Below are 8,958 nucleotides of genomic sequence, written 5' to 3'. Positions count from 1 at the left end.
AACTCAGCAACTGGGAGTCTCTATTGGATTTCTGATGTGTTCAGTAGAATTACCAGTTAATTGGCAACCTCCAGTAAAATCAAGCTGCAACTACTTAAAAACCAGTTCCTACCAGTTGAGGGCAGATTCATCCTAAATTTGTGTGACCTGTTTTATTTCCTTTTGGGTGGAGTGGAGTAAAGTACAAGAACAAAACTTGCATTTACATAGATCCTTTAACCCAGTAAAACTGGCAGAGGGATTTGGATGGGCTGATGCAGGGTGGGAGATGCCAGGCATTGGAATAGCCGAGTGAAGAGGTACCTACAGTGTGGATGAGGATGCGATTGCGATGAAATTCGGGGCGGCACGGTAGCACAGTGGTGAGCACTGTTGCTTCACAGCTCCAGGGTCCCGGGTTCGATTCCCGGCTTGGGTCACTGTCTGTGTGGAGTTTGCACATTCTCCTCGTGTCTGCGTGGGTTTCCTCCGGGTGCTCCGGTTTCCTCCCACAGTCCAAAGATGTGCGGGTTAGGTTGATTGGCCATGCTAAAATTGCCCCTTAGTGTCCTGGGATGCGTAGATTAGAGGGATTAGTGGGTAAAATATGTAGGGATATGGGGGTGGGGCCTGGGTGGGATTGTGGTCGGTGCTGACTCGATGGGCCGAATGGCCTCTTTCTGTACTGTAGGGTTTCTATGATTCTATGATTTCTATGATTGGACGGGGAGACAGATGGAGTCAAAGGTGTTTCTTGTGGGGACAAAGACAATGGCTTCACTGTTCACAATGTTCAGTTGTAATCTTGGATCATCCAGGACTGGCTGTTGTCGAGCAGCTGGAGCAACTGTCCCACAGCACAGAGACAGTGGGGGAGACAAGAGAGGTGGCGCTCAGACAGGGGATTAGGCTTCATGCTTGAAACTGAACTTGTAAACATTAGGAAACAGGGAAACTTTCACAGTGGAGATTGCATTTGTTAAAATAAAGATAAAATCATAACCGAATGAAATTAAGAGAAATTCAGCTTTCTGAAGTAAAGGGAAATACATTCTTGATTTGATTTGATTTATTATTGTCACATGTATTGGTATACAGTGAAAAGTTTTGTTTCTTGTGCGCTATACAGACAAAGCAGACTGTTCATAGAGAAGGAAAGGAGAGAGTGCAGAATGTAGTAGTACAGTCATTGTTTAAAAGAGTTAGAATGAAGTTTTAAAGAATAGAGCGAGAGTAAAAGATAGAATTAGAAGGTATGCTGGGCACTGCTTGCAAGAAGTCGCCTCACTCCGGTGCCATCTTGAGAAAACAACTTCTTATTTAAACCAGTGTGTCTCCCATCCTGTTGTTATACAGGCACATTCAATGTGGAACATAGCATTGGAGCAAATTGTTTCCAGTGACTGCAAAAATCATGTTGTCTATTTCTTACAGAATGTGTTAGTCTTTAAATTGACAGAGATTAAGGTAAGAATATGAAACGAGAATTCCAGACATTAAGTCAGCAAACAGATCAGTTACTGTCCAGATGTAAATATGCAACTTGAAGGTTGCAGCCACTAAAGTTTACATTAAAATCATTAAATGACAAAAAACATTTTATTATGTAGATTTGGCAAAAGAAATGTTCAAAGCTGGATGAGGAATGAATATTTGACCAGGATGCAAAATTCCATCGATGTAGATGTAATCCCAGAATCTTCAATTTCCCACTTTGTTTGAACTGTGAGAATCGGATTCATTCAGTGACTGGAAAAGAAAATCATCAGATTCGTTGAGACTGGGAGAACAATGCATCAATTGACATTTCGGATTTGAACAGAATTCTGGAAGTGGCAGCAGATTGAGGCAAAGCTTGGGGCAGTTTTGAGATCACATTGATCACCCATTGCTGGGAAGAACTGTCATTTGTATCCCTCATGAAGACACGTAACATGACTTTCTCATGGGTAACTGATGTTTCCCTGTGGCTGTGATTAATTCTCTGCCAATAATTGTGAAGGCTTCTGCTCCAGAACTTGCCGCACCTCGAGGCAAGCTGTTCCAGTACATCTACAACACTGGGATCTACCCGGCAATGTGGAAAATTGCTCAGGTAGGTCTCCATAAAAAGGAGGACAAATCCAACCTGGCCAATTACTGCCCCATCAGTCTAATCTCAATAATCATTGAGATTATTGGGCATAGACAAGGTAGATAGTCAATATCTTTTCCCAAAGGTAGGGGAGTCTAAAACTAGAGGGCATAGGTTTAAGGTGAGAGGAGAGAGATACAAAAGCGTCCAGAGGGGAAATTTTTTCACACAGAGTGTGGTGAGTGTCTGGAACAAGCTGCCAGAAGCAGTAGTAGAGGCGGGTACAATTTTATCTTTTAAAAAGCATTTAGATAGTTACATGGGTACAATGGGTATAGAGGGATATGGGCCAAATGCGGGCAATTGGGATTAGCTTAGGGGTTTTAAAAAGAAAAGGGCGGCATGGACAAGTTGGGCCGAAGGGCCTGTTTCCATGCTGTAAACCTCTATGACTCTATGACTCTAATTAGTAAAGTGATGGAAGAAGTCATCAACAGCGCCATCAAGAGGCATTTACTCAGCAATAACCTGCTCATGGATGCTCAGTTTGGGTTCAGCCAGGGTCACTCAGCTCCTGGCCCCATTACAGCCTTGGTTAAAACATGGACTAAAGAGCTGAATGCCAGAGGTGAGGTGAGAGTGACTGCCCTTGACATCAAGGCAGCAATTGACCGAGTGTGGTATCAAGGAGCCTGAACAAAATCAGAGTGAATGGGGGTAATAATACAATCTTACATCTTTCCCCCGGGGGGGGAAAGCCCTCCACAGGTTGGAGTGATACCTGGCATAAAGGAAGGTGGTTGTTATGGTTGGAGGTCAGCCATCTCAGCTCCAGGACATCACTACACGGGGTGCAAAGGATTCTCAGCCCAACCATCTTCAGCAATGACCTTCCTTCCAACATGAGGTCAGAAGTGAGGATGTTTGCTGTTGACTGCACAATGTTGAGTACAATTCGCGACTCTTCACATACTGAAGCCATCAACGTCCAATTGCAGCAAGACCTGGACAATATCCAGGCTTGGTTTGACATGTGGCAAATAACATTCGTGCCACTTGGCCGGGGAAAGTACCAGGGAAGTTGCCAAGCAACGCTGGGAGCAGTGTTGGGAGTGGTGGGGGTGGTATTACATGATGTTTGAGTTGCGGTGGAGGGGGGGTGTACGTGGGGAGTGAGGTTCCATCTTAAAATTCATAAATCTGGCCAGACTTTAAAAATAGCATTTCAATCTTTAGAAAACTATGTTGCTGTCAGGGTGAGCTCAATCACAGCCTGTCCTGCCAGAGTGACACCGTGGGACTCGTTCTGAGCAATACGGTAGAACAAAGAGCAGTACAGCACAGGAACAGGCCCACCAAGTCTGTGCTGATACAGATGCCTCTCTAATCTATTATTATCTTGCCTCTACGTGGTCCATATCCCTCTATTCCCTGCCTTTTCATGTATCTATCCAGATGCCTCTTGAATGATGTTATAGAATCTGCTTCCACCACCTCCTCTGGCCGTGCATTCACCGCCCTTTGTGTGAAAAACCTCCCCCTTACATCTCTTTTTAAAAAGCCACCATTGGTGCCGATGGCTTTGTTTATCCCTGTGGACATTGATTTCAATGCAACCTTTTCTTTACAATATCTGCGGTCAATGTTTTTTTCGATAATTGATGGAAAACTTGCAGAATGATTGTTGTAAAGTCCATAATCCTCACCTGAGATTTTCTCGTGTACCATGTGACCGAAATCACACAAATCACCAGGAGGGTAAAGAGCCCCCAGCGAATCACATTCCAGATGAAGGAACTGAGCAAACTGGAAGAAATACAGAATGATTTGAAGGGAATGAGGCAGCTTCGTGTTTGAAACATTAATCTCCTCTTTACACTGTGACCTATTGTAGCAACGTCGCACAGACAAGGCACGTTAGCTGGAGCAATCAACTAAAGTTTCACTGATCAACTTCATGATCATTAGATACAGATCAAATGGAGCTGGTTTCATTAACTTTCCTCAGTATATCTGGAATGCTGAGTAAAAGCTTAGAAGTAAGAATGTTATGAATTGACTGGTCATTGGGACAGAAACATTGGGCCTGATTTTACCAAACCTTCGGGCGCGAAATTGCGATAAAGTTGGGCGTTGGGCCTATACCGTGATCCGCACCCGATTCCGAGCAGATCACGGCTTTACTGACACCCAATTCAGGCGCAGGTCCGGCTCGCGCCCGAATCGGGCGGCCCAAAAATTTAAATGCATTTGCATGCATTTAAATCGACTTAATGAACCGCGCGCCCAACCCTACCGCCAAATCCCACTTTGCCGTCTTCTGGCCCGATCCGCGTCCGCGCTGTAACCGACCTGCAAACTAAAAGTCTGAAGTCGCCACTGCAGCCTCCGAAGAGCGGGTCAGAGACTGCAACGGCTCTCTGACCCAGGTCATCCTCTGGTCGGGGTGGGAGGGGGTGGGAGGAGGAGGGGGGGGTGACGTCTCATCCCCTGGGGGGGGGTGAGAGGGGAGGGGGTGTGACGTCTCATCCCCTTGGGTGGGGTTTGGGAGGGGAGGGGGTGTGAGCGATCATCCCCTGGGGGGGGGGGGTGTGATGTCTCATCCCCTGGGGGGGTGGGGGGGCGTGGTGGGAGGGGAGGGGGTGTGACGTATCATCCCCTCAGGGGGGAGGAGAGGGGGTGTGACATCTCATCCTCTGGGGGGGGGAGGGGAGGGGGTGTGACGTCTCATCCTCTGGTCGGGGGGGGGGGTTCCGCTGCCTGTCTGCGGCCGATCCCTCCTGGCACCATCACTGGTTCACTACCAACCACAGATTACTCTTCCCTGCAGGTGCGAGAGAGCGGGAGAGATAGCTGTGGCTGGTAGTGGACCAGTAATATTAACTCTGCTCCTCTCTCCACAGATGCTACCGGACCTGCTGAGTTTTTCCAGCACTTTCTGTTTTCATCATCCCACAATTCCCTGGTGCACCTCCTAACAGGAAATTCGGAACCAGCTGGAAGCAGACGGCCTTTAACCCTCTCAGTTTGGGAACAATGTATTAAACTGGGCAACTGAGAAGGAGAAGATGACAGTGAATGCAATGTTCCTGTCAGCGATACTCCAGAACACACCGGGTTAAGGGAATCTGGCATCGCTGGAGTGTGACAAACACAACTCCATGAGATTGGGTTCACGGTGAAGTGATTAACATGAATAATGAAAACTGCACCATCTAAGGTGTGGCAAACAGAGAAAGCTCACTTCTTAGTCTGAACTTCCACTGACAGAAACAAGGGGGTAATTTTCTGAGAAAAATTCTAAGTGTCCAGCTAGAATCATAGAATCCCCACAGTGCAGAAGGCCCATCGAGTTTGCACCGACCACAATCCCACCCAGACCCTATTACCATAACCCCACATATTTACCCCCACTAATCCCCCTGACATTAGGGTCAATTTAGCACGGTCAATCAACCTAACGCACACATCTTTGAACTGCTGGCGTGAAGACAGGAGAGTTTCATATCCGTTTTGTGGGTGAGTCTAAATTTCATGTCCTCTGCACTCAGAGCAAGAGAAAATGGACTAGACCGTTTCTAGCCACTGGAGTGAGGGGCTGGGCTTAACCTGCCAGAAAGGCTGCTGCAGCAGCAGAGGGAGCCATTGCGCATGTGCAGACCTATGTGGCTGCACATATGCAATGGCTTCCAGCAGAGAGTTGACAGGTTTGAGAGAGAATTCTGTCAGCACTCTGCTAATGCAGCCAACCTCGAGAAAGCACCCCCCCAGCAACAAGGAAGCGAACACAATAGCACAATGGAAACATAGCCAGCATTTCCATTCTGGTAAATTATTGGAAAGCCTCATGCCAAAACTGATAATCATTGATTCTGATTGGAAAGCAATGCTAATGGAAACATCAGCATTGAGAACACTGTACCTTTCACTGACAGGTGTAGATCCTGAAGCCGTGGCTGAAGTTGTGGGTGATTTTGTTGTTAGAACTTCACAAGCATATTCAGCTCCTATCGAGACATGAGGATAATATTCAGATTCATCTGATTAAGTCAACTGAGAGAGCCCTCTTCCCAAATGGAACCTCAGGACTTGGTTGGGAGAATGGATTTGGGAGAATTCATTTCCCTCCAATGTTCCCCTGTCTGGAAGTGAGGAAAGGGCCTAGTTTATACTTAATATTTGTGTTTTGTTCCTCTGTCTGGGCGTTGATCTTACGGTAATTAGTAAGAACCCAGGTTTGCAATTCAGATATCACCTGCTCTGCCTTCTTGAAACAGAAAGGAAACTTTTAGTCAGAGAGCTGGACTCTGCCACCACTGGACAATCTGTTCCTGGGGGCACAGCAAACACTATAATGTCCTGGGGGTCAGCTCTGCAATGAAAACACAGTGAAATAGTGAATGTGGAATTACTGCTGCCGCTGAGTGGAGAGGCGGTTAATATTTGATGGAGTTTCGCTGTTCAAGGAACCTTTCTGTTAAAATAATAGACAAATGTCATGTGAATACATCAACCAGTCTCTGGCTATTATTGACAATGGCTGTTCCCTCTGTCTCGAGGACAGTTTTCTGATCTTACATCAGTGACAGGAAACATCACTCATCGGCAGTGGATTTTCTGACTATTTTATGGAATTAATCCATGTTGCTGCCAGTAGAGCATCCCCGCCACCCCGCACCCCCCCCCCCCCCCCGCCTCCCTGGAGAACTCCCATAATTGGGTTTGTTTCAGTGCCCAGTCTGCTACAAAATGTGAGAAATGAGTTGCACTGACACAGAATCTTCCAGAAGCTCAGCTCAATGCAACAAGCTTCACAGGCCAATTTTCTTCATCAAATGTGTGTCAGGGACAAACTGCTCCTTTAACAGAGAATTATTGTGTCGGCTCACTGTGAACAAGACAGGAGGTATAGGCTGCTTTCAAAGAATATTTAATGTTTCAGTGTTAAAAACTTTTCACCTCGAGTGTCAATAGAATCCAACTCTTCAACACTCTGTCCTTGACATCTTTCCCAAACTGAGAGACATTCGAGGTTCCATTTGGCTAGAAATATGCATGGTGCTTTCTAAACTCTCAGTGAATCAATCTTCCTTTTGATTTTGTGGGGTGACTGGAATGTCTACAATAATTTATGATTTCATTTCCATCAAAAATGCAAATCTTCAGGGACCAGATAGACACAATGTGACAGTTCCAGTTGCTGAGAGACTGAACCAACTTTGGCTGTAACCAGTTTGGATAAACATTTTTAAAAATTCAGTTAACACCAAAAATTCAGTGTTTTATAGTGACACTTACCAACGCTGCTGATTTGTGTCACATAACTGCAGTCTTTTTCTGGTCTGTTGATCGCTGAAACGTTAACCATTTCACTGGGTTTTTCTCCCTGGTTATTTGAGGCTGTGCAGTAATATTGATGATGTTGCTGTTTGAAGGATTGACAATGTAGATCCAGCTTATTGGTGTCAGAGATCTTTGAATCTTCAGACGGGGTCTTTTCATACCATGAGTACTGAATGGGAAGTGATCCCTGGACAGACTCACAGGAGACGGACACTGAGCCCCCAGAACATGAGGCATTTGGTGGTGATAAAAATCTAAGTTCAGGAACAGACACGGGTTCTGTAGGAAAGAAACATTCAGATACTGACTGAACACCTAAAAATCAAATGTTCCCAATTCTAACCACTTCTACATCTCATTCAGGCAATCTCACCAACACATCCAGGTCTCAATATCTCTCCATCCTGCTGGCATTCTGAACTACAATGTCTGCCATTAGATAGCGATATTTCAGGTCAGGACAGAGCAATGATGCTGTGAATGAGTTAACATAAAAATTATGGGAAACAATTTCTCTCAGTAACTAGCCTTCAATGCTGTTGAATTGTTTGTGTCTCAAATGTGAACTAGTTGGAGGGAATCTACGGAAACCACAGCCAAAAAAGGGATCAGTGCTTGGGCCCCATTTATTCACAATATACATCAATTATTTGGATGAGGGAACCAAATGTAATACATTGAATTTGTTGATCACACAAAACATGATGGGAATGTGAGTGATGAGGGGATGTTAAGAGGCTTCAAGGTGGATTAGAAAAGTTGAGTGAGTGGGCAAATACACGGCAGGTGCAGTATGATGTGGATAAATGTGAAGTTACCCACTTCAGACGGAGAAACAGAATGACGCAGTGTTATGCAAAAGTTGATAGATTGGGAAATTTGATGTACAAAGAGAGCTGGGTGTTCCTGTACACCAGTCAATGAAAGCAAGCCTGCAGGAACAGCAAGCAGCAAGGAAGACAAATGGAATGTTGGCCTTCATGGCTTGAGTACAGGAACAAGGATGTCTTACTGCACCTATATAGGGCCTTGCTAAGACCCCATCTGGAGTACTGTGTGCAGGTTCAATGTATTTATCTAAGATAATATACATACTCGCCATAGAGGGAGTGCAGTGAAGGCTCACCAGGCTGATTCCTGGGATGGCAGGATTGTTGTATGTGGAGGGATTGGGTCAACGAGGCCGAGGTCACTGGAATTTAGAAGAATGTGAGGGGATCTAATTGAGACGGATAAAATTCTTCCAGGGCTGGACAGGGATGCAGGGATGTTGTTTCCTCTGGCTGGAGGGTCTACAGAAAGGGGTCATAGTATACAGGGTAGGCCATTTAGGACTAAGATGAGGAAGGGAGGCGATGGCCTAGTGGTATTATCTCTAGCTATTAAGAAGCTCGGCTAATGTTCTGGGGACCCGGGTTCGAATCCCGCCGCGGCAGATGGTAGAATTTGAATTCAATGAAAAAAAATCTGGAATTAAGAATCTACTGATGATCATGAAACCATTGTCAATTGTGGGAAAAACCCATCTGGTTCACTAATGTCCTTTATGGAAGGAAATCTGC

General features: G+C 45.5%; 1 long non-coding RNA gene across 1 annotated transcript; it reads right to left on the bottom strand.

Annotated features, from left to right (window-relative positions):
- Positions 1 to 1,538: 1,538 nt before the first annotated feature.
- On the bottom strand, positions 1,539 to 6,056 carry LOC144511741 (uncharacterized). Its single transcript, XR_013500901.1, has 3 exons — positions 5,976 to 6,056; positions 3,760 to 3,859; positions 1,539 to 1,728 (listed from the first exon to the last, which is right to left on the bottom strand). It is a non-coding gene; the product is annotated as an uncharacterized LOC144511741 (long non-coding RNA).
- Between the last annotated feature and the right edge of the window lie 2,902 nt (positions 6,057 to 8,958).

Source organism: Mustelus asterias, chromosome 25, assembly GCF_964213995.1.
Source record: "Mustelus asterias chromosome 25, sMusAst1.hap1.1, whole genome shotgun sequence".
NCBI lineage: Eukaryota > Metazoa > Chordata > Chondrichthyes > Carcharhiniformes > Triakidae > Mustelus > Mustelus asterias.
The sequence above is the reverse complement of the archived record's forward strand: the minus strand, read 5'-3'. Positions and strand labels throughout refer to the sequence as shown.